At 43.7% G+C, this 21,322-nt stretch overlaps 31 non-coding genes across 31 annotated transcripts; all 31 read right to left on the bottom strand.

The window, feature by feature from the left end:
- Nucleotides 1–93: 93 nt before the first annotated feature.
- On the bottom strand, nucleotides 94–165 carry TRNAD-GUC (transfer RNA aspartic acid (anticodon GUC)). Its single transcript has one exon. It is a non-coding gene; the product is annotated as a tRNA-Asp (tRNA).
- Nucleotides 166–765: 600 nt separating this feature from the next.
- On the bottom strand, nucleotides 766–839 carry TRNAI-AAU (transfer RNA isoleucine (anticodon AAU)). Its single transcript has one exon. It is a non-coding gene; the product is annotated as a tRNA-Ile (tRNA).
- A 942-nt stretch (nucleotides 840–1,781) lies between these two features.
- Nucleotides 1,782–1,855, bottom strand: TRNAI-AAU (transfer RNA isoleucine (anticodon AAU)). The gene has a single exon. It is a non-coding gene; the product is annotated as a tRNA-Ile (tRNA).
- A 262-nt stretch (nucleotides 1,856–2,117) lies between these two features.
- Nucleotides 2,118–2,189, bottom strand: TRNAD-GUC (transfer RNA aspartic acid (anticodon GUC)). Its single transcript has one exon. It is a non-coding gene; the product is annotated as a tRNA-Asp (tRNA).
- Nucleotides 2,190–2,789: 600 nt separating this feature from the next.
- Nucleotides 2,790–2,863, bottom strand: TRNAI-AAU (transfer RNA isoleucine (anticodon AAU)). The gene has a single exon. It is a non-coding gene; the product is annotated as a tRNA-Ile (tRNA).
- Nucleotides 2,864–3,132: 269 nt separating this feature from the next.
- Nucleotides 3,133–3,204, bottom strand: TRNAD-GUC (transfer RNA aspartic acid (anticodon GUC)). Its single transcript has one exon. It is a non-coding gene; the product is annotated as a tRNA-Asp (tRNA).
- A 600-nt stretch (nucleotides 3,205–3,804) lies between these two features.
- On the bottom strand, nucleotides 3,805–3,878 carry TRNAI-AAU (transfer RNA isoleucine (anticodon AAU)). Its single transcript has one exon. It is a non-coding gene; the product is annotated as a tRNA-Ile (tRNA).
- A 262-nt stretch (nucleotides 3,879–4,140) lies between these two features.
- On the bottom strand, nucleotides 4,141–4,212 carry TRNAD-GUC (transfer RNA aspartic acid (anticodon GUC)). Its single transcript has one exon. It is a non-coding gene; the product is annotated as a tRNA-Asp (tRNA).
- Nucleotides 4,213–4,812: 600 nt separating this feature from the next.
- TRNAI-AAU (transfer RNA isoleucine (anticodon AAU)) lies at nucleotides 4,813–4,886 on the bottom strand. The gene has a single exon. It is a non-coding gene; the product is annotated as a tRNA-Ile (tRNA).
- A 262-nt stretch (nucleotides 4,887–5,148) lies between these two features.
- On the bottom strand, nucleotides 5,149–5,220 carry TRNAD-GUC (transfer RNA aspartic acid (anticodon GUC)). Its single transcript has one exon. It is a non-coding gene; the product is annotated as a tRNA-Asp (tRNA).
- A 600-nt stretch (nucleotides 5,221–5,820) lies between these two features.
- Nucleotides 5,821–5,894, bottom strand: TRNAI-AAU (transfer RNA isoleucine (anticodon AAU)). The gene has a single exon. It is a non-coding gene; the product is annotated as a tRNA-Ile (tRNA).
- Nucleotides 5,895–6,163: 269 nt separating this feature from the next.
- Nucleotides 6,164–6,235, bottom strand: TRNAD-GUC (transfer RNA aspartic acid (anticodon GUC)). Its single transcript has one exon. It is a non-coding gene; the product is annotated as a tRNA-Asp (tRNA).
- A 600-nt stretch (nucleotides 6,236–6,835) lies between these two features.
- TRNAI-AAU (transfer RNA isoleucine (anticodon AAU)) lies at nucleotides 6,836–6,909 on the bottom strand. Its single transcript has one exon. It is a non-coding gene; the product is annotated as a tRNA-Ile (tRNA).
- A 941-nt stretch (nucleotides 6,910–7,850) lies between these two features.
- Nucleotides 7,851–7,923, bottom strand: TRNAI-AAU (transfer RNA isoleucine (anticodon AAU)). The gene has a single exon. It is a non-coding gene; the product is annotated as a tRNA-Ile (tRNA).
- A 948-nt stretch (nucleotides 7,924–8,871) lies between these two features.
- Nucleotides 8,872–8,945, bottom strand: TRNAI-AAU (transfer RNA isoleucine (anticodon AAU)). The gene has a single exon. It is a non-coding gene; the product is annotated as a tRNA-Ile (tRNA).
- A 262-nt stretch (nucleotides 8,946–9,207) lies between these two features.
- On the bottom strand, nucleotides 9,208–9,279 carry TRNAD-GUC (transfer RNA aspartic acid (anticodon GUC)). The gene has a single exon. It is a non-coding gene; the product is annotated as a tRNA-Asp (tRNA).
- A 600-nt stretch (nucleotides 9,280–9,879) lies between these two features.
- On the bottom strand, nucleotides 9,880–9,953 carry TRNAI-AAU (transfer RNA isoleucine (anticodon AAU)). Its single transcript has one exon. It is a non-coding gene; the product is annotated as a tRNA-Ile (tRNA).
- A 941-nt stretch (nucleotides 9,954–10,894) lies between these two features.
- TRNAI-AAU (transfer RNA isoleucine (anticodon AAU)) lies at nucleotides 10,895–10,968 on the bottom strand. The gene has a single exon. It is a non-coding gene; the product is annotated as a tRNA-Ile (tRNA).
- A 941-nt stretch (nucleotides 10,969–11,909) lies between these two features.
- Nucleotides 11,910–11,983, bottom strand: TRNAI-AAU (transfer RNA isoleucine (anticodon AAU)). The gene has a single exon. It is a non-coding gene; the product is annotated as a tRNA-Ile (tRNA).
- Nucleotides 11,984–12,924: 941 nt separating this feature from the next.
- On the bottom strand, nucleotides 12,925–12,998 carry TRNAI-AAU (transfer RNA isoleucine (anticodon AAU)). Its single transcript has one exon. It is a non-coding gene; the product is annotated as a tRNA-Ile (tRNA).
- Nucleotides 12,999–13,939: 941 nt separating this feature from the next.
- On the bottom strand, nucleotides 13,940–14,013 carry TRNAI-AAU (transfer RNA isoleucine (anticodon AAU)). The gene has a single exon. It is a non-coding gene; the product is annotated as a tRNA-Ile (tRNA).
- A 262-nt stretch (nucleotides 14,014–14,275) lies between these two features.
- TRNAD-GUC (transfer RNA aspartic acid (anticodon GUC)) lies at nucleotides 14,276–14,347 on the bottom strand. Its single transcript has one exon. It is a non-coding gene; the product is annotated as a tRNA-Asp (tRNA).
- Nucleotides 14,348–14,947: 600 nt separating this feature from the next.
- On the bottom strand, nucleotides 14,948–15,021 carry TRNAI-AAU (transfer RNA isoleucine (anticodon AAU)). Its single transcript has one exon. It is a non-coding gene; the product is annotated as a tRNA-Ile (tRNA).
- Nucleotides 15,022–15,962: 941 nt separating this feature from the next.
- On the bottom strand, nucleotides 15,963–16,036 carry TRNAI-AAU (transfer RNA isoleucine (anticodon AAU)). The gene has a single exon. It is a non-coding gene; the product is annotated as a tRNA-Ile (tRNA).
- A 262-nt stretch (nucleotides 16,037–16,298) lies between these two features.
- Nucleotides 16,299–16,370, bottom strand: TRNAD-GUC (transfer RNA aspartic acid (anticodon GUC)). Its single transcript has one exon. It is a non-coding gene; the product is annotated as a tRNA-Asp (tRNA).
- A 600-nt stretch (nucleotides 16,371–16,970) lies between these two features.
- Nucleotides 16,971–17,044, bottom strand: TRNAI-AAU (transfer RNA isoleucine (anticodon AAU)). The gene has a single exon. It is a non-coding gene; the product is annotated as a tRNA-Ile (tRNA).
- Nucleotides 17,045–17,985: 941 nt separating this feature from the next.
- On the bottom strand, nucleotides 17,986–18,059 carry TRNAI-AAU (transfer RNA isoleucine (anticodon AAU)). The gene has a single exon. It is a non-coding gene; the product is annotated as a tRNA-Ile (tRNA).
- A 934-nt stretch (nucleotides 18,060–18,993) lies between these two features.
- On the bottom strand, nucleotides 18,994–19,067 carry TRNAI-AAU (transfer RNA isoleucine (anticodon AAU)). The gene has a single exon. It is a non-coding gene; the product is annotated as a tRNA-Ile (tRNA).
- Nucleotides 19,068–20,008: 941 nt separating this feature from the next.
- TRNAI-AAU (transfer RNA isoleucine (anticodon AAU)) lies at nucleotides 20,009–20,082 on the bottom strand. Its single transcript has one exon. It is a non-coding gene; the product is annotated as a tRNA-Ile (tRNA).
- Nucleotides 20,083–20,344: 262 nt separating this feature from the next.
- On the bottom strand, nucleotides 20,345–20,416 carry TRNAD-GUC (transfer RNA aspartic acid (anticodon GUC)). Its single transcript has one exon. It is a non-coding gene; the product is annotated as a tRNA-Asp (tRNA).
- Nucleotides 20,417–21,016: 600 nt separating this feature from the next.
- TRNAI-AAU (transfer RNA isoleucine (anticodon AAU)) lies at nucleotides 21,017–21,090 on the bottom strand. Its single transcript has one exon. It is a non-coding gene; the product is annotated as a tRNA-Ile (tRNA).
- Nucleotides 21,091–21,322: the final 232 nt, after the last annotated feature.

Genomic DNA, 21,322 nt, shown 5'->3' with positions numbered 1-21,322 from the left:
TGCCGGATTAATTACATTTTCAATGCAATTTGAAGTACTGCTTCAGATTCCAGAGCTCCAGAGTCCAGAGTCCAGAGTCACAATGTAAAAGACCTCCCCGTCGGGGAATCGAACCCCAGTCTCCCGCGTGACAGGCGGGGATACTCACCACTATACTAACGAGGAATGGCTGTGCTGTGATCTCTGACGCAACACGACTAGAAAGTAAACACGAGGCATGTGAGTGATGATGTGAACAACTGTGGGCCCTGCTCACTTTTCATTTTTGTGCTTTCATTTGTGCAAAAAGCCATAACTTTTTAAATTTTTCTATAGATGTAGCCGCATGAGGGCTTGATTTCTACAGGACAAATTGCAGCTTTCAATGACACTAGCCATTTTACCATGTCATGTACTGTAAAATGGGAAAAATATTACAAATGGGCTGAGATTGTGAAGAAAACTGCAATTTGCACTCACTCGGCAGAGTATGAGAGAATTGGGCCAGGTTCAGTCATTCGTCCTTTTTGATAACACCTTTCGCTGCCCGCTTTGATGCCCGTTATTGTGCCACTAGTATATTTTTCTGTAGCAGCTTTCCAGTGTGTTCACCTCGGGGGACCTGACAGAATTGACATTTATTTTTGTGAATTTTTTTATCTCTTTATTAAACTAGTAAAATGAGAAAAGAAAATGATGCAACAAAGAAACTGCTAAGAAGCAAAAAGCTTCAGCGTTGATCTACCTGTGACCCAATGAGGGAAGGTGACTGGTAAGGGCTGTTTTTGGCCAGTACGGGGATCGGACCCGCGACCTTGGCGTTATTAGCACCACGCTCTAACCAACTGAGCTAACCGGCCATCTGTGTGGGGCTCACCCCTACAGGACAAACTGGAAATATGTGAGAGCGAGCGCAATCATTCTTTTTTGAGGGATGGATTTATCCCACATGTGGTGATTGTTGGTGGCAGATGCCCCTGAAGCGATTGACAATCAAACAATAAAATGAAACGACAGCTCCTGAATACGAATATATTGCCGGATTAATTACATTTTCAATGCAATTTGAAGTACTGCTTCAGATTCCAGAGCTCCAGAGCTCCAGAGTCCAGAGTCACAATGTAAAAGACCTCCCCGTCGGGGAATCGAACCCCAGTCTCCCACGTGACAGGTGGGGATACTCACCACTATACTAACGAGGAATGGCTGTGCTGTGATCTCTGACGCAACACGACTAGAAAGTAAACACGAGGCATGTGAGTGATGATGTGAACAACTGTGGGCCCTGCTCACTTTTCATTTTTGTGCTTTCATTTGTGCAAAAAGCCATAACTTTTTAAATTTTTCTATAGATGTAGCCGCATGAGGGCTTGATTTCTACAGGACAAATTGCAGCTTTCAATGACACTAGCCATTTTACCATGTCATGTACTGTAAAATGGGAAAAATATTACAAATGGGCTGAGATTGTGAAGAAAACTGCAATTTGCACTCACTCGGCAGAGTATGAGAGAATTGGGCCAGGTTCAGTCATTCGTCCTTTTTGATAACACCTTTCGCTGCCCGCTTTGATGCCCGTTATTGTGCCACTAGTATATTTTTCTGTAGCAGCTTTCCAGTGTGTTCACCTCGGGGGACCTGACAGAATTGACATTTATTTTTGTGAATTTTTTTATCTCTTTATTAAACTAGTAAAATGAGAAAAGAAAATGATGCAACAAAGAAACTGCTAAGAAGCAAAAAGCTTCAGCGTTGATCTACCTGTGACCCAATGAGGGAAGGTGACTGGTAAGGGCTGTTTTTGGCCAGTACGGGGATCGGACCCGCGACCTTGGCGTTATTAGCACCATGCTCTAACCAACTGAGCTAACCAGCCATCTGTGTGGGGCTCACCCCTACAGGACAAACTGGAAATATGTGAGAGCGAGCGCAATCATTCTTTTTTGTGGGATGGATTTATCCCACATGTGGTGATTGTTGGTGGCAGATGCCCCTGAAGCGATTGACAATCAAACAATAAAATGAAACGACAGCTCCTGAATACGAATATATTGCCGGATTAATTACATTTTCAATGCAATTTGAAGTACTGCTTCAGATTCCAGAGCTCCAGAGTCCAGAGTCACAATGTAAAAGACCTCCCCGTCGGGGAATCGAACCCCAGTCTCCCGCGTGACAGGCGGGGATACTCACCACTATACTAACGAGGAATGGCTGTGCTGTGATCTCTGACGCAACACGACTAGAAAGTAAACACGAGGCATGTGAGTGATGATGTGAACAACTGTGGGCCCTGCTCACTTTTCATTTTTGTGCTTTCATTTGTGCAAAAAGCCATAACTTTTTAAATTTTTCTATAGATGTAGCCGCATGAGGGCTTGATTTCTACAGGACAAATTGCAGCTTTCAATGACACTAGCCATTTTACCATGTCATGTACTGTAAAATGGGAAAAATATTACAAATGGGCTGAGATTGTGAAGAAAACTGCAATTTGCACTCACTCGGCAGAGTATGAGAGAATTGGGCCAGGTTCAGTCATTCGTCCTTTTTGATAACACCTTTCGCTGCCCGCTTTGATGCCCGTTATTGTGCCACTAGTATATTTTTCTGTAGCAGCTTTCCAGTGTGTTCACCTCGGGGGACCTGACAGAATTGACATTTATTTTTGTGAATTTTTTTATCTCTTTATTAAACTAGTAAAATGAGAAAAGAAAATGATGCAACAAAGAAACTGCTAAGAAGCAAAAAGCTTCAGCGTTGATCTACCTGTGACCCAATGAGGGAAGGTGACTGGTAAGGGCTGTTTTTGGCCAGTACGGGGATCGGACCCGCGACCTTGGCGTTATTAGCACCACGCTCTAACCAACTGAGCTAACCGGCCATCTGTGTGGGGCTCACCCCTACAGGACAAACTGGAAATATGTGAGAGCGAGCGCAATCATTCTTTTTTGAGGGATGGATTTATCCCACATGTGGTGATTGTTGGTGGCAGATGCCCCTGAAGCGATTGACAATCAAACAATAAAATGAAACGACAGCTCCTGAATACGAATATATTGCCGGATTAATTACATTTTCAATGCAATTTGAAGTACTGCTTCAGATTCCAGAGCTCCAGAGTCCAGAGTCCAGAGTCACAATGTAAAAGACCTCCCCGTCGGGGAATCGAACCCCAGTCTCCCGCGTGACAGGCGGGGATACTCACCACTATACTAACGAGGAATGGCTGTGCTGTGATCTCTGACGCAACACGACTAGAAAGTAAACACGAGGCATGTGAGTGATGATGTGAACAACTGTGGGCCCTGCTCACTTTTCATTTTTGTGCTTTCATTTGTGCAAAAAGCCATAACTTTTTAAATTTTTCTATAGATGTAGCCGCATGAGGGCTTGATTTCTACAGGACAAATTGCAGCTTTCAATGACACTAGCCATTTTACCATGTCATGTACTGTAAAATGGGAAAAATATTACAAATGGGCTGAGATTGTGAAGAAAACTGCAATTTGCACTCACTCGGCAGAGTATGAGAGAATTGGGCCAGGTTCAGTCATTCGTCCTTTTTGATAACACCTTTCGCTGCCCGCTTTGATGCCCGTTATTGTGCCACTAGTATATTTTTCTGTAGCAGCTTTCCAGTGTGTTCACCTCGGGGGACCTGACAGAATTGACATTTATTTTTGTGAATTTTTTTATCTCTTTATTAAACTAGTAAAATGAGAAAAGAAAATGATGCAACAAAGAAACTGCTAAGAAGCAAAAAGCTTCAGCGTTGATCTACCTGTGACCCAATGAGGGAAGGTGACTGGTAAGGGCTGTTTTTGGCCAGTACGGGGATCGGACCCGCGACCTTGGCGTTATTAGCACCACGCTCTAACCAACTGAGCTAACCGGCCATCTGTGTGGGGCTCACCCCTACAGGACAAACTGGAAATATGTGAGAGCGAGCGCAATCATTCTTTTTTGAGGGATGGATTTATCCCACATGTGGTGATTGTTGGTGGCAGATGCCCCTGAAGCGATTGACAATCAAACAATAAAATGAAACGACAGCTCCTGAATACGAATATATTGCCGGATTAATTACATTTTCAATGCAATTTGAAGTACTGCTTCAGATTCCAGAGCTCCAGAGTCCAGAGTCACAATGTAAAAGACCTCCCCGTCGGGGAATCGAACCCCAGTCTCCCGCGTGACAGGCGGGGATACTCACCACTATACTAACGAGGAATGGCTGTGCTGTGATCTCTGACGCAACACGACTAGAAAGTAAACACGAGGCATGTGAGTGATGATGTGAACAACTGTGGGCCCTGCTCACTTTTCATTTTTGTGCTTTCATTTGTGCAAAAAGCCATAACTTTTTAAATTTTTCTATAGATGTAGCCGCATGAGGGCTTGATTTCTACAGGACAAATTGCAGCTTTCAATGACACTAGCCATTTTACCATGTCATGTACTGTAAAATGGGAAAAATATTACAAATGGGCTGAGATTGTGAAGAAAACTGCAATTTGCACTCACTCGGCAGAGTATGAGAGAATTGGGCCAGGTTCAGTCATTCGTCCTTTTTGATAACACCTTTCGCTGCCCGCTTTGATGCCCGTTATTGTGCCACTAGTATATTTTTCTGTAGCAGCTTTCCAGTGTGTTCACCTCGGGGGACCTGACAGAATTGACATTTATTTTTGTGAATTTTTTTATCTCTTTATTAAACTAGTAAAATGAGAAAAGAAAATGATGCAACAAAGAAACTGCTACGAAGCAAAAAGCTTCAGTGTTGATCTACCTGTGACCCAATGAGGGAAGGTGACTGGTAAGGGCTGTTTTTGGCCAGTACGGGGATCGGACCCGCGACCTTGGCGTTATTAGCACCACGCTCTAACCAACTGAGCTAACCGGCCATCTGTGTGGGGCTCACCCCTACAGGACAAACTGGAAATATGTGAGAGCGAGCGCAATCATTCTTTTTTGAGGGATGGATTTATCCCACATGTGGTGATTGTTGGTGGCAGATGCCCCTGAAGCGATTGACAATCAAACAATAAAATGAAACGACAGCTCCTGAATACGAATATATTGCCGGATTAATTACATTTTCAATGCAATTTGAAGTACTGCTTCAGATTCCAGAGCTCCAGAGTCCAGAGTCACAATGTAAAAGACCTCCCCGTCGGGGAATCGAACCCCAGTCTCCCGCGTGACAGGCGGGGATACTCACCACTATACTAACGAGGAATGGCTGTGCTGTGATCTCTGACGCAACACGACTAGAAAGTAAACACGAGGCATGTGAGTGATGATGTGAACAACTGTGGGCCCTGCTCACTTTTCATTTTTGTGCTTTCATTTGTGCAAAAAGCCATAACTTTTTAAATTTTTCTATAGATGTAGCCGCATGAGGGCTTGATTTCTACAGGACAAATTGCAGCTTTCAATGACACTAGCCATTTTACCATGTCATGTACTGTAAAATGGGAAAAATATTACAAATGGGCTGAGATTGTGAAGAAAACTGCAATTTGCACTCACTCGGCAGAGTATGAGAGAATTGGGCCAGGTTCAGTCATTCGTCCTTTTTGATAACACCTTTCGCTGCCCGCTTTGATGCCCGTTATTGTGCCACTAGTATATTTTTCTGTAGCAGCTTTCCAGTGTGTTCACCTCGGGGGACCTGACAGAATTGACATTTATTTTTGTGAATTTTTTTATCTCTTTATTAAACTAGTAAAATGAGAAAAGAAAATGATGCAACAAAGAAACTGCTAAGAAGCAAAAAGCTTCAGCGTTGATCTACCTGTGACCCAATGAGGGAAGGTGACTGGTAAGGGCTGTTTTTGGCCAGTACGGGGATCGGACCCGCGACCTTGGCGTTATTAGCACCACGCTCTAACCAACTGAGCTAACCGGCCATCTGTGTGGGGCTCACCCCTACAGGACAAACTGGAAATATGTGAGAGCGAGCGCAATCATTCTTTTTTGAGGGATGGATTTATCCCACATGTGGTGATTGTTGGTGGCAGATGCCCCTGAAGCGATTGACAATCAAACAATAAAATGAAACGACAGCTCCTGAATACGAATATATTGCCGGATTAATTACATTTTCAATGCAATTTGAAGTACTGCTTCAGATTCCAGAGCTCCAGAGTCCAGAGTCCAGAGTCACAATGTAAAAGACCTCCCCGTCGGGGAATCGAACCCCAGTCTCCCGCGTGACAGGCGGGGATACTCACCACTATACTAACGAGGAATGGCTGTGCTGTGATCTCTGACGCAACACGACTAGAAAGTAAACACGAGGCATGTGAGTGATGATGTGAACAACTGTGGGCCCTGCTCACTTTTCATTTTTGTGCTTTCATTTGTGCAAAAAGCCATAACTTTTTAAATTTTTCTATAGATGTAGCCGCATGAGGGCTTGATTTCTACAGGACAAATTGCAGCTTTCAATGACACTAGCCATTTTACCATGTCATGTACTGTAAAATGGGAAAAATATTACAAATGGGCTGAGATTGTGAAGAAAACTGCAATTTGCACTCACTCGGCAGAGTATGAGAGAATTGGGCCAGGTTCAGTCATTCGTCCTTTTTGATAACACCTTTCGCTGCCCGCTTTGATGCCCGTTATTGTGCCACTAGTATATTTTTCTGTAGCAGCTTTCCAGTGTGTTCACCTCGGGGGACCTGACAGAATTGACATTTATTTTTGTGAATTTTTTTATCTCTTTATTAAACTAGTAAAATGAGAAAAGAAAATGATGCAACAAAGAAACTGCTAAGAAGCAAAAAGCTTCAGCGTTGATCTACCTGTGACCCAATGAGGGAAGGTGACTGGTAAGGGCTGTTTTTGGCCAGTACGGGGATCGGACCCGCGACCTTGGCGTTATTAGCACCACGCTCTAACCAACTGAGCTAACCGGCCATCTGTGTGGGGCTCACCCCTACAGGACAAACTGGAAATATGTGAGAGCGAGCGCAATCATTCTTTTTTGAGGGATGGATTTATCCCACATGTGGTGATTGTTGGTGGCAGATGCCCCTGAAGCGATTGACAATCAAACAATAAAATGAAACGACAGCTCCTGAATACGAATATATTGCCGGATTAATTACATTTTCAATGCAATTTGAAGTACTGCTTCAGATTCCAGAGCTCCAGAGTCCAGAGTCCAGAGTCACAATGTAAAAGACCTCCCCGTCGGGGAATCGAACCCCAGTCTCCCGCGTGACAGGTGGGGATACTCACCACTATACTAACGAGGAATGGCTGTGCTGTGATCTCTGACGCAACACGACTAGAAAGTAAACACGAGGCATGTGAGTGATGATGTGAACAACTGTGGGCCCTGCTCACTTTTCATTTTTGTGCTTTCATTTGTGCAAAAAGCCATAACTTTTTAAATTTTTCTATAGATGTAGCCGCATGAGGGCTTGATTTCTACAGGACAAATTGCAGCTTTCAATGACACTAGCCATTTTACCATGTCATGTACTGTAAAATGGGAAAAATATTACAAATGGGCTGAGATTGTGAAGAAAACTGCAATTTGCACTCACTCGGCAGAGTATGAGAGAATTGGGCCAGGTTCAGTCATTCGTCCTTTTTGATAACACCTTTCGCTGCCTGCTTTGATGCCCGTTATTGTGCCACTAGTATATTTTTCTGTAGCAGCTTTCCAGTGTGTTCACCTCGGGGGACCTGACAGAATTGACATTTATTTTTGTGAATTTTTTTATCTCTTTATTAAACTAGTAAAATGAGAAAAGAAAATGATGCAACAAAGAAACTGCTAAGAAGCAAAAAGCTTCAGCGTTGATCTACCTGTGACCCAATGAGGGAAGGTGACTGGTAAGGGCTGTTTTTGGCCAGTACGGGATCGGACCCGCGACCTTGGCGTTATTAGCACCACGCTCTAACCAACTGAGCTAACCGGCCATCTGTGTGGGGCTCACCCCTACAGGACAAACTGGAAATATGTGAGAGCGAGCGCAATCATTCTTTTTTGAGGGATGGATTTATCCCACATGTGGTGATTGTTGGTGGCAGATGCCCCTGAAGCGATTGACAATCAAACAATAAAATGAAACGACAGCTCCTGAATACGAATATATTGCCGGATTAATTACATTTTCAATGCAATTTGAAGTACTGCTTCAGATTCCAGAGCTCCAGAGTCCAGAGTCCAGAGTCCAGAGTCACAATGTAAAAGACCTCCCCGTCGGGGAATCGAACCCCAGTCTCCTGCGTGACAGGCGGGGATACTCACCACTATACTAACGAGGAATGGCTGTGCTGTGATCTCTGACGCAACACGACTAGAAAGTAAACACGAGGCATGTGAGTGATGATGTGAACAACTGTGGGCCCTGCTCACTTTTCATTTTTGTGCTTTCATTTGTGCAAAAAGCCATAACTTTTTAAATTTTTCTATAGATGTAGCCGCATGAGGGCTTGATTTCTACAGGACAAATTGCAGCTTTCAATGACACTAGCCATTTTACCATGTCATGTACTGTAAAATGGGAAAAATATTACAAATGGGCTGAGATTGTGAAGAAAACTGCAATTTGCACTCACTCGGCAGAGTATGAGAGAATTGGGCCAGGTTCAGTCATTCGTCCTTTTTGATAACACCTTTCGCTGCCCGCTTTGATGCCCGTTATTGTGCCACTAGTATATTTTTCTGTAGCAGCTTTCCAGTGTGTTCACCTCGGGGGACCTGACAGAATTGACATTTATTTTTGTGAATTTTTTTATCTCTTTATTAAACTAGTAAAATGAGAAAAGAAAATGATGCAACAAAGAAACTGCTAAGAAGCAAAAAGCTTCAGCGTTGATCTACCTGTGACCCAATGAGGGAAGGTGACTGGTAAGGGCTGTTTTTGGCCAGTACGGGGATCGGACCCGCGACCTTGGCGTTATTAGCACCACGCTCTAACCAACTGAGCTAACCGGCCATCTGTGTGGGGCTCACCCCTACAGGACAAACTGGAAATATGTGAGAGCGAGCGCAATCATTCTTTTTTGTGGGATGGATTTATCCCACATGTGGTGATTGTTGGTGGCAGATGCCCCTGAAGCGATTGACAATCAAACAATAAAATGAAACGACAGCTCCTGAATACGAATATATTGCCGGATTAATTACATTTTCAATGCAATTTGAAGTACTGCTTCAGATTCCAGAGCTCCAGAGTCCAGAGTCACAATGTAAAAGACCTCCCCGTTGGGGAATCGAACCCCAGTCTCCCGCGTGACAGGCGGGGATACTCACCACTATACTAACGAGGAATGGCTGTGCTGTGATCTCTGACGCAACACGACTAGAAAGTAAACACGAGGCATGTGAGTGATGATGTGAACAACTGTGGGCCCTGCTCACTTTTCATTTTTGTGCTTTCATTTGTGCAAAAAGCCATAACTTTTTAAATTTTTCTATAGATGTAGCCGCATGAGGGCTTGATTTCTACAGGACAAATTGCAGCTTTCAATGACACTAGCCATTTTACCATGTCATGTACTGTAAAATGGGAAAAATATTACAAATGGGCTGAGATTGTGAAGAAAACTGCAATTTGCACTCACTCGGCAGAGTATGAGAGAATTGGGCCAGGTTCAGTCATTCGTCCTTTTTGATAACACCTTTCGCTGCCCGCTTTGATGCCCGTTATTGTGCCACTAGTATATTTTTCTGTAGCAGCTTTCCAGTGTGTTCACCTCGGGGGACCTGACAGAATTGACATTTATTTTTGTGAATTTTTTTATCTCTTTATTAAACTAGTAAAATGAGAAAAGAAAATGATGCAACAAAGAAACTGCTAAGAAGCAAAAAGCTTCAGCGTTGATCTACCTGTGACCCAATGAGGGAAGGTGACTGGTAAGGGCTGTTTTTGGCCAGTACGGGGATCGGACCCGCGACCTTGGCGTTATTAGCACCACGCTCTAACCAACTGAGCTAACCGGCCATCTGTGTGGGGCTCACCCCTACAGGACAAACTGGAAATATGTGAGAGCGAGCGCAATCATTCTTTTTTGAGGGATGGATTTATCCCACATGTGGTGATTGTTGGTGGCAGATGCCCCTGAAGCGATTGACAATCAAACAATAAAATGAAACGACAGCTCCTGAATACGAATATATTGCCGGATTAATTACATTTTCAATGCAATTTGAAGTACTGCTTCAGATTCCAGAGCTCCAGAGTCCAGAGTCCAGAGTCACAATGTAAAAGACCTCCCCGTCGGGGAATCGAACCCCAGTCTCCCGCGTGACAGGTGGGGATACTCACCACTATACTAACGAGGAATGGCTGTGCTGTGATCTCTGACGCAACACGACTAGAAAGTAAACACGAGGCATGTGAGTGATGATGTGAACAATTGTGGGCCCTGCTCACTTTTCATTTTTGTGCTTTCATTTGTGCAAAAAGCCATAACTTTTTAAATTTTTCTATAGATGTAGCCGCATGAGGGCTTGATTTCTACAGGACAAATTGCAGCTTTCAATGACACTAGCCATTTTACCATGTCATGTACTGTAAAATGGGAAAAATATTACAAATGGGCTGAGATTGTGAAGAAAACTGCAATTTGCACTCACTCGGCAGAGTATGAGAGAATTGGGCCAGGTTCAGTCATTCGTCCTTTTTGATAACACCTTTCGCTGCCCGCTTTGATGCCCGTTATTGTGCCACTAGTATATTTTTCTGTAGCAGCTTTCCAGTGTGTTCACCTCGGGGGACCTGACAGAATTGACATTTATTTTTGTGAATTTTTTTATCTCTTTATTAAACTAGTAAAATGAGAAAAGAAAATGATGCAACAAAGAAACTGCTAAGAAGCAAAAAGCTTCAGCGTTGATCTACCTGTGACCCAATGAGGGAAGGTGACTGGTAAGGGCTGTTTTTGGCCAGTACGGGGATCGGACCCGCGACCTTGGCGTTATTAGCACCACGCTCTAACCAACTGAGCTAACCGGCCATCTGTGTGGGGCTCACCCCTACAGGACAAACTGGAAATATGTGAGAGCGAGCGCAATCATTCTTTTTTGTGGGATGGATTTATCCCACATGTGGTGATTGTTGGTGGCAGATGCCCCTGAAGCGATTGACAATCAAACAATAAAATGAAACGACAGCTCCTGAATACGAATATATTGCCGGATTAATTACATTTTCAATGCAATTTGAAGTACTGCTTCAGATTCCAGAGCTCCAGAGTCCAGAGTCCAGAGTCACAATGTAAAAGACCTCCCCGTCGGGGAATCGAACCCCAGTCTCCCGCGTGACAGGTGGGGATACTCACCACTATACTAACGAGGAATGGCTGTGCTGTGATCTCTGACGCAACACGACTAGAAAGTAAACACGAGGCATGTGAGTGATGATGTGAACAATTGTGGGCCCTGCTCACTTTTCATTTTTGTGCTTTCATTTGTGCAAAAAGCCATAACTTTTTAAATTTTTCTATAGATGTAGCCGCATGAGGGCTTGATTTCTACAGGACAAATTGCAGCTTTCAATGACACTAGCCATTTTACCATGTCATGTACTGTAAAATGGGAAAAATATTACAAATGGGCTGAGATTGTGAAGAAAACTGCAATTTGCACTCACTCGGCAGAGTATGAGAGAATTGGGCCAGGTTCAGTCATTCGTCCTTTTTGATAACACCTTTCGCTGCCCGCTTTGATGCCCGTTATTGTGCCACTAGTATATTTTTCTGTAGCAGCTTTCCAGTGTGTTCACCTCGGGGGACCTGACAGAATTGACATTTATTTTTGTGAATTTTTTTATCTCTTTATTAAACTAGTAAAATGAGAAAAGAAAATGATGCAACAAAGAAACTGCTAAGAAGCAAAAAGCTTCAGCGTTGATCTACCTGTGACCCAATGAGGGAAGGTGACTGGTAAGGGCTGTTTTTGGCCAGTACGGGGATCGGACCCGCGACCTTGGCGTTATTAGCACCACGCTCTAACCAACTGAGCTAACCGGCCATCTGTGTGGGGCTCACCCCTACAGGACAAACTGGAAATATGTGAGAGCGAGCGCAATCATTCTTTTTTGTGGGATGGATTTATCCCACATGTGGTGATTGTTGGTGGCAGATGCCCCTGAAGCGATTGACAATCAAACAATAAAATGAAACGACAGCTCCTGAATACGAATATATTGCCGGATTAATTACATTTTCAATGCAATTTGAAGTACTGCTTCAGATTCCAGAGCTCCAGAGTCCAGAGTCCAGAGTCACAATGTAAAAGACCTCCCCGTCGGGGAATCGAACCCCAGTCTCCCGCGTGACAGGTGGGGATACTCACCACTATACTAACGAGGAATGGCTGTGCTGTGATCTCTGACGCAACACGACTAGAAAGTAAACACGAGGCATGTGAGTGATGATGTGAACAACTGTGGGCCCTGCTCACTTTTCATTTTTGTGCTTTCATTTGTGCAAAAAGCCATAACTTTTTAAATTTTTCTATAGATGTAGCCGCATGAGGGCTTGATTTCTACAGGACAAATTGCAGCTTTCAATGACACTAGCCATTTTACCATGTCATGTACTGTAAAATGGGAAAAATATTACAAATGGGCTGAGATTGTGAAGAAAACTGCAATTTGCACTCACTCGGCAGAGTATGAGAGAATTGGGCCAGGTTCAGTCATTCGTCCTTTTTGATAACACCTTTCGCTGCCCGCTTTGATGCCCGTTATTGTGCCACTAGTATATTTTTCTGTAGCAGCTTTCCAGTGTGTTCACCTCGGGGGACCTGACAGAATTGACATTTATTTTTGTGAATTTTTTTATCTCTTTATTAAACTAGTAAAATGAGAAAAGAAAATGATGCAACAAAGAAACTGCTAAGAAGCAAAAAGCTTCAGCGTTGATCTACCTGTGACCCAATGAGGGAAGGTGACTGGTAAGGGCTGTTTTTGGCCAGTACGGGGATCGGACCCGCGACCTTGGCGTTATTAGCACCACGCTCTAACCAACTGAGCTAACCGGCCATCTGTGTGGGGCTCACCCCTACAGGACAAACTGGAAATATGTGAGAGCGAGCGCAATCATTCTTTTTTGAGGGATGGATTTATCCCACATGTGGTGATTGTTGGTGGCAGATGCCCCTGAAGCGATTGACAATCAAACAATAAAATGAAACGACAGCTCCTGAATACGAATATATTGCCGGATTAATTACATTTTCAATGCAATTTGAAGTACTGCTTCAGATTCCAGAGCTCCAGAGTCCAGAGTCCAGAGTCACAATGTAAAAGACCTCCCCGTCGGGGAATCGAACCCCAGTCTCCCGCGTGACAGGTGGGGATACTCACCACTATACTAACGAGGAATGGCTGTGCTGTGATCTCTGACGCAACACGACTAGAAAGTAAACACGAGGCATGTGAGTGATGATGTGAACAACTGTGGGCCCTGCTCACTTTTCATTTTTGTGCTTTCATTTGTGCAAAAAGCCATAACTTTTTAAATTTTTCTATAGATGTAGCCGCATGAGGGCTTGATTTCTACAGGACAAATTGCAGCTTTCAATGACACTAGCCATTTAACCATGTCATGTACTGTAAAATGGGAAAAATATTACAAATGGGCTGAGATTGTGAAGAAAACTGCAATTTGCACTCACTCGGCAGAGTATGAGAGAATTGGGCCAGGTTCAGTCATTCGTCCTTTTTGATAACACCTTTCGCTGCCCGCTTTGATGCCCGTTATTGTGCCACTAGTATATTTTTCTGTAGCAGCTTTCCAGTGTGTTCACCTCGGGGGACCTGACAGAATTGACATTTATTTTTGTGAATTTTTTTATCTCTTTATTAAACTAGTAAAATGAGAAAAGAAAATGATGCAACAAAGAAACTGCTAAGAAGCAAAAAGCTTCAGCGTTGATCTACCTGTGACCCAATGAGGGAAGGTGACTGGTAAGGGCTGTTTTTGGCCAGTACGGGGATCGGACCCGCGACCTTGGCGTTATTAGCACCACGCTCTAACCAACTGAGCTAACCGGCCATCTGTGTGGGGCTCACCCCTACAGGACAAACTGGAAATATGTGAGAGCGAGCGCAATCATTCTTTTTTGTGGGATGGATTTATCCCACATGTGGTGATTGTTGGTGGCAGATGCCCCTGAAGCGATTGACAATCAAACAATAAAATGAAACGACAGCTCCTGAATACGAATATATTGCCGGATTAATTACATTTTCAATGCAATTTGAAGTACTGCTTCAGATTCCAGAGCTCCAGAGTCCAGAGTCACAATGTAAAAGACCTCCCCGTCGGGGAATCGAACCCCAGTCTCCCGCGTGACAGGCGGGGATACTCACCACTATACTAACGAGGAATGGCTGTGCTGTGATCTCTGACGCAACACGACTAGAAAGTAAACACGAGGCATGTGAGTGATGATGTGAACAACTGTGGGCCCTGCTCACTTTTCATTTTTGTGCTTTCATTTGTGCAAAAAGCCATAACTTTTTAAATTTTTCTATAGATGTAGCCGCATGAGGGCTTGATTTCTACAGGACAAATTGCAGCTTTCAATGACACTAGCCATTTTACCATGTCATGTACTGTAAAATGGGAAAAATATTACAAATGGGCTGAGATTGTGAAGAAAACTGCAATTTGCACTCACTCGGCAGAGTATGAGAGAATTGGGCCAGGTTCAGTCATTCGTCCTTTTTGATAACACCTTTCGCTGCCCGCTTTGATGCCCGTTATTGTGCCACTAGTATATTTTTCTGTAGCAGCTTTCCAGTGTGTTCACCTCGGGGGACCTGACAGAATTGACATTTATTTTTGTGAATTTTTTTATCTCTTTATTAAACTAGTAAAATGAGAAAAGAAAATGATGCAACAAAGAAACTGCTAAGAAGCAAAAAGCTTCAGCGTTGATCTACCTGTGACCCAATGAGGGAAGGTGACTGGTAAGGGCTGTTTTTGGCCAGTACGGGGATCGGACCCGCGACCTTGGCGTTATTAGCACCACGCTCTAACCAACTGAGCTAACCGGCCATCTGTGTGGGGCTCACCCCTACAGGACAAACTGGAAATATGTGAGAGCGAGCGCAATCATTCTTTTTTGAGGGATGGATTTATCCCACATGTGGTGATTGTTGGTGGCAGATGCCCCTGAAGCGATTGACAATCAAACAATAAAATGAAACGACAGCTCCTGAATACGAATATATTGCCGGATTAATTACATTTTCAATGCAATTTGAAGTACTGCTTCAGATTCCAGAGCTCCAGAGTCCAGAGTCCAGAGTCACAATGTAAAAGACCTCCCCGTCGGGGAATCGAACCCCAGTCTCCCGCGTGACAGGTGGGGATACTCACCACTATACTAACGAGGAATGGCTGTGCTGTGATCTCTGACGCAACACGACTAGAAAGTAAACACGAGGCATGTGAGTGATGATGTGAACAACTGTGGGCCCTGCTCACTTTTCATTTTTGTGCTTTCATTTGTGCAAAAAGCCATAACTTTTTAAATTTTTCTATAGATGTAGCCGCATGAGGGCTTGATTTCTACAGGACAAATTGCAGCTTTCAATGACACTAGCCATTTTACCATGTCATGTACTGTAAAATGGGAAAAATATTACAAATGGGCTGAGATTGTGAAGAAAACTGCAATTTGCACTCACTCGGCAGAGTATGAGAGAATTGGGCCAGGTTCAGTCATTCGTCCTTTTTGATAACACCTTTCGCTGCCCGCTTTGATGCCCGTTATTGTGCCACTAGTATATTTTTCTGTAGCAGCTTTCCAGTGTGTTCACCTCGGGGGACCTGACAGAATTGACATTTATTTTTGTGAATTTTTTTATCTCTTTATTAAACTAGTAAAATGAGAAAAGAAAATGATGCAACAAAGAAACTGCTAAGAAGCAAAAAGCTTCAGCGTTGATCTACCTGTGACCCAATGAGGGAAGGTGACTGGTAAGGGCTGTTTTTGGCCAGTACGGGGATCGGACCCGCGACCTTGGCGTTATTAGCACCACGCTCTAACCAACTGAGCTAACCGGCCATCTGTGTGGGGCTCACCCCTACAGGACAAACTGGAAATATGTGAGAGCGAGCGCAATCATTCTTTTTTGTGGGATGGATTTATCCCACATGTGGTGATTGTTGGTGGCAGATGCCCCTGAAGCGATTGACAATCAAACAATAAAATGAAACGACAGCTCCTGAATACGAATATATTGCCGGATTAATTACATTTTCAATGCAATTTGAAGTACTGCTTCAGATTCCAGAGCTCCAGAGTCCAGAGTCACAATGTAAAAGACCTCCCCGTCGGGGAATCGAACCCCAGTCTCCCGCGTGACAGGCGGGGATACTCACCACTATACTAACGAGGAATGGCTGTGCTGTGATCTCTGACGCAACACGACTAGAAAGTAAACACGAGGCATGTGAGTGATGATGTGAACAACTGTGGGCCCTGCTCACTTTTCATTTTTGTGCTTTCATTTGTGCAAAAAGCCATAACTTTTTAAATTTTTCTATAGATGTAGCCGCATGAGGGCTTGATTTCTACAGGACAAATTGCAGCTTTCAATGACACTAGCCATTTTACCATGTCATGTACTGTAAAATGGGAAAAATATTACAAATGGGCTGAGATTGTGAAGAAAACTGCAATTTGCACTCACTCGGCAGAGTATGAGAGAATTGGGCCAGGTTCAGTCATTCGTCCTTTTTGATAACACCTTTCGCTGCCCGCTTTGATGCCCGTTATTGTGCCACTAGTATATTTTTCTGTAGCAGCTTTCCAGTGTGTTCACCTCGGGGGACCTGACAGAATTGACATTTATTTTTGTGAATTTTTTTATCTCTTTATTAAACTAGTAAAATGAGAAAAGAAAATGATGCAACAAAGAAACTGCTAAGAAGCAAAAAGCTTCAGCGTTGATCTACCTGTGACCCAATGAGGGAAGGTGACTGGTAAGGGCTGTTTTTGGCCAGTACGGGGATCGGACCCGCGACCTTGGCGTTATTAGCACCACGCTCTAACCAACTGAGCTAACCGGCCATCTGTGTGGGGCTCACCCCTACAGGACAAACTGGAAATATGTGAGAGCGAGCGCAATCATTCTTTTTTGAGGGATGGATTTATCCCACATGTGGTGATTGTTGGTGGCAGATGCCCCTGAAGCGATTGACAATCAAACAATAAAATGAAACGACAGCTCCTGAATACGAATATATTGCCGGATTAATTACATTTTCAATGCAATTTGAAGTACTGCTTCAGATTCCAGAGCTCCAGAGTCCAGAGTCCAGAGTCACAATGTAAAAGACCTCCCCGTCGGGGAATCGAACCCCAGTCTCCCGCGTGACAGGTGGGGATACTCACCACTTTACTAACGAGGAATGGCTGTGCTGTGATCTCTGACGCAACACGACTAGAAAGTAAACACGAGGCATGTGAGTGATGATGTGAACAACTGTGGGCCCTGCTCACTTTTCATTTTTGTGCTTTCATTTGTGCAAAAAGCCATAACTTTTTAAATTTTTCTATAGATGTAGCCGCATGAGGGCTTGATTTCTACAGGACAAATTGCAGCTTTCAATGACACTAGCCATTTTACCATGTCATGTACTGTAAAATGGGAAAAATATTACAAATGGGCTGAGATTGTGAAGAAAACTGCAATTTGCACTCACTCGGCAGAGTATGAGAGAATTGGGCCAGGTTCAGTCATTCGTCCTTTTTGATAACACCTTTCGCTGCCCGCTTTGATGCCCGTTATTGTGCCACTAGTATATTTTTCTGTAGCAGCTTTCCAGTGTGTTCACCTCGGGGGACCTGACAGAATTGACATTTATTTTTGTGAATTTTTTTATCTCTTTATTAAACTAGTAAAATGAGAAAAGAAAATGATGCAACAAAGAAACTGCTAAGAAGCAAAAAGCTTCAGCGTTGATCTACCTGTGACCCAATGAGGGAAGGTGACTGGTAAGGGCTGTTTTTGGCCAGTACGGGGATCGGACCCGCGACCTTGGCGTTATTAGCACCACGCTCTAACCAACTGAGCTAACCGGCCATCTGTGTGGGGCTCACCCCTACAGGACAAACTGGAAATATGTGAGAGCGAGCGCAATCATTCTTTTTTGTGGGATGGATTTATCCCACATGTGGTGATTGTTGGTGGCAGATGCCCCTGAAGCGATTGACAATCAAACAATAAAATGAAACGACAGCTCCTGAATACGAATATATTGCCGGATTAATTACATTTTCAATGCAATTTGAAGTACTGCTTCAGATTCCAGAGCTCCAGAGTCCAGAGTCACAATGTAAAAGACCTCCCCGTCGGGGAATCGAACCCCAGTCTCCCGCGTGACAGGTGGGGATACTCACCACTATACTAACGAGGAATGGCTGTGCTGTGATCTCTGACGCAACACGACTAGAAAGTAAACACGAGGCATGTGAGTGATGATGTGAACAACTGTGGGCCCTGCTCACTTTTCATTTTTGTGCTTTCATTTGTGCAAAAAGCCATAACTTTTTAAATTTTTCTATAGATGTAGCCGCATGAGGGCTTGATTTCTACAGGACAAATTGCAGCTTTCAATGACACTAGCCATTTTACCATGTCATGTACTGTAAAATGGGAAAAATATTACAAATGGGCTGAGATTGTGAAGAAAACTGCAATTTGCACTCACTCGGCAGAGTATGAGAGAATTGGGCCAGGTTCAGTCATTCGTCCTTTTTGATAACACCTTTCGCTGCCCGCTTTGATGCCCGTTATTGTGCCACTAGTATATTTTTCTGTAGCAGCTTTCCAGTGTGTTCACCTCGGGGGACCTGACAGAATTGACATTTATTTTTGTGAATTTTTTTATCTCTTTATTAAACTAGTAAAATGAGAAAAGAAAATGATGCAACAAAGAAACTGCTAAGAAGCAAAAAGCTTCAGCGTTGATCTACCTGTGACCCAATGAGGGAAGGTGACTGGTAAGGGCTGTTTTTGGCCAGTACGGGGATCGGACCCGCGACCTTGGCGTTATTAGCACCACGCTCTAACCAACTGAGCTAACCGGCCATCTGTGTGGGGCTCACCCCTACAGGACAAACTGGAAATATGTGAGAGCGAGCGCAATCATTCTTTTTTGAGGGATGGATTTATCCCACATGTGGTGATTGTTGGTGGCAGATGCCCCTGAAGCGATTGACAATCAAACAATAAAATGAAACGACAGCTCCTGAATACGAATATATTGCCGGATTAATTACATTTTCAATGCAATTTGAAGTACTGCTTCAGATTCCAGAGCTCCAGAGTCCAGAGTCCAGAGTCACAATGTAAAAGACCTCCCCGTCGGGGAATCGAACCCCAGTCTCCCGCGTGACAGGTGGGGATACTCACCACTATACTAACGAGGAATGGCTGTGCTGTGATCTCTGACGCAACACGACTAGAAAGTAAACACGAGGCATGTGAGTGATGATGTGAACAACTGTGGGCCCTGCTCACTTTTCATTTTTGTGCTTTCATTTGTGCAAAAAGCCATAACTTTTTAAATTTTTCTATAGATGTAGCCGCATGAGGGCTTGATTTCTACAGGACAAATTGCAGCTTTCAATGACACTAGCCATTTTACCATGTCATGTACTGTAAAATGGGAAAAATATTACAAATGGGCTGAGATTGTGAAGAAAACTGCAATTTGCACTCACTCGGCAGAGTATGAGAGAATTGGGCCAGGTTCAGTCATTCGTCCTTTTTGATAACACCTTTCGCTGCCCGCTTTGATGCCCGTTATTGTGCCACTAGTATATTTTTCTGTAGCAGCTTTCCAGTGTGTTCACCTCGGGGGACCTGACAGAATTGACATTTATTTTTGTGAATTTTTTTATCTCTTTATTAAACTAGTAAAATGAGAAAAGAAAATGATGCAACAAAGAAACTGCTAAGAAGCAAAAAGCTTCAGCGTTGATCTACCTGTGACCCAATGAGGGAAGGTGACTGGTAAGGGCTGTTTTTGGCCAGTACGGGGATCGGACCCGCGACCTTGGCGTTATTAGCACCACGCTCTAACCAACTGAGCTAACCGGCCATCTGTGTGGGGCTCACCCCTACAGGACAAACTGGAAATATGTGAGAGCGAGCGCAATCATTCTTTTTTGTGGGATGGATTTATCCCACATGTGGTGATTGTTGGTGGCAGATGCCCCTGAAGCGATTGACAATCAAACAATAAAATGAAACGACAGCTCCTGAATACGAATATATTGCCGGATTAATTACATTTTCAATGCAATTTGAAGTACTGCTTCAGATTCCAGAGCTCCAGAGTCCAGAGTCACAATGTAAAAGACCTCCCCGTCGGGGAATCGAACCCCAGTCTCCCGCGTGACAGGCGGGGATACTCACCACTATACTAACGAGGAATGGCTGTGCTGTGATCTCTGACGCAACACGACTAGAAAGTAAACACGAGGCATGTGAGTGATGATGTGAACAACTGTGGGCCCTGCTCACTTTTCATTTTTGTGCTTTCATTTGTGCAAAAAGCCATAACTTTTTAAATTTTTCTATAGATGTAGCCGCATGAGGGCTTGATTTCTACAGGACAAATTGCAGCTTTCAATGACACTAGCCATTTTACCATGTCATGTACTGTAAAATGGGAAAAATATTACAAATGGGCTGAGATTGTGAAGAAAACTGCAATTTGCACTCACTCGGCAGAGTATGAGAGAATTGGGCCAGGTTCAGTCATTCGTCCTTTTTGATAACACCTTTCGCTGCCCGCTTTGATGCCCGTTATTGTGCCACTAGTATATTTTTCTGTAGCAGCTTTCCAGTGTGTTCACCTCGGGGGACCTGACAGAATTGACATTTATTTTTGTGAATTTTTTTATCTCTTTATTAAACTAGTAAAATGAGAAAAGAAAATGATGCAACAAAGAAACTGCTAAGAAGCAAAAAGCTTCAGCGTTGATCTACCTGTGACCCAATGAGGGAAGGTGACTGGTAAGGGCTGTTTTTGGCCAGTACGGGGATCGGACCCGCGACCTTGGCGTTATTAGCACCACGCTCTAACCAACTGAGCTAACCGGCCATCTGTGTGGGGCTCACCCCTACAGGACAAACTGGAAATATGTGAGAGCGAGCGCAATCATTCTTTTTTGAGGGATGGATTTATCCCACATGTGGTGATTGTTGGTGGCAGATGCCCCTGAAGCGATTGACAATCAAACAATAAAATGAAACGACAGCTCCTGAATACGAATATATTGCCGGATTAATTACATTTTCAATGCAATTTGAAGTACTGCTTCAGATTCCAGAGC

The sequence above is a fragment of the Phyllobates terribilis genome, unplaced genomic scaffold (assembly GCF_046119375.1).
Source record: "Phyllobates terribilis strain yellow unplaced genomic scaffold, ASM4611937v1 Scaffold_11__3_contigs__length_659146591, whole genome shotgun sequence".
NCBI classification, from domain to species: Eukaryota; Metazoa; Chordata; class Amphibia; order Anura; family Dendrobatidae; genus Phyllobates; species Phyllobates terribilis.
This window is presented reverse-complemented; position numbering and strand designations above follow the sequence as displayed.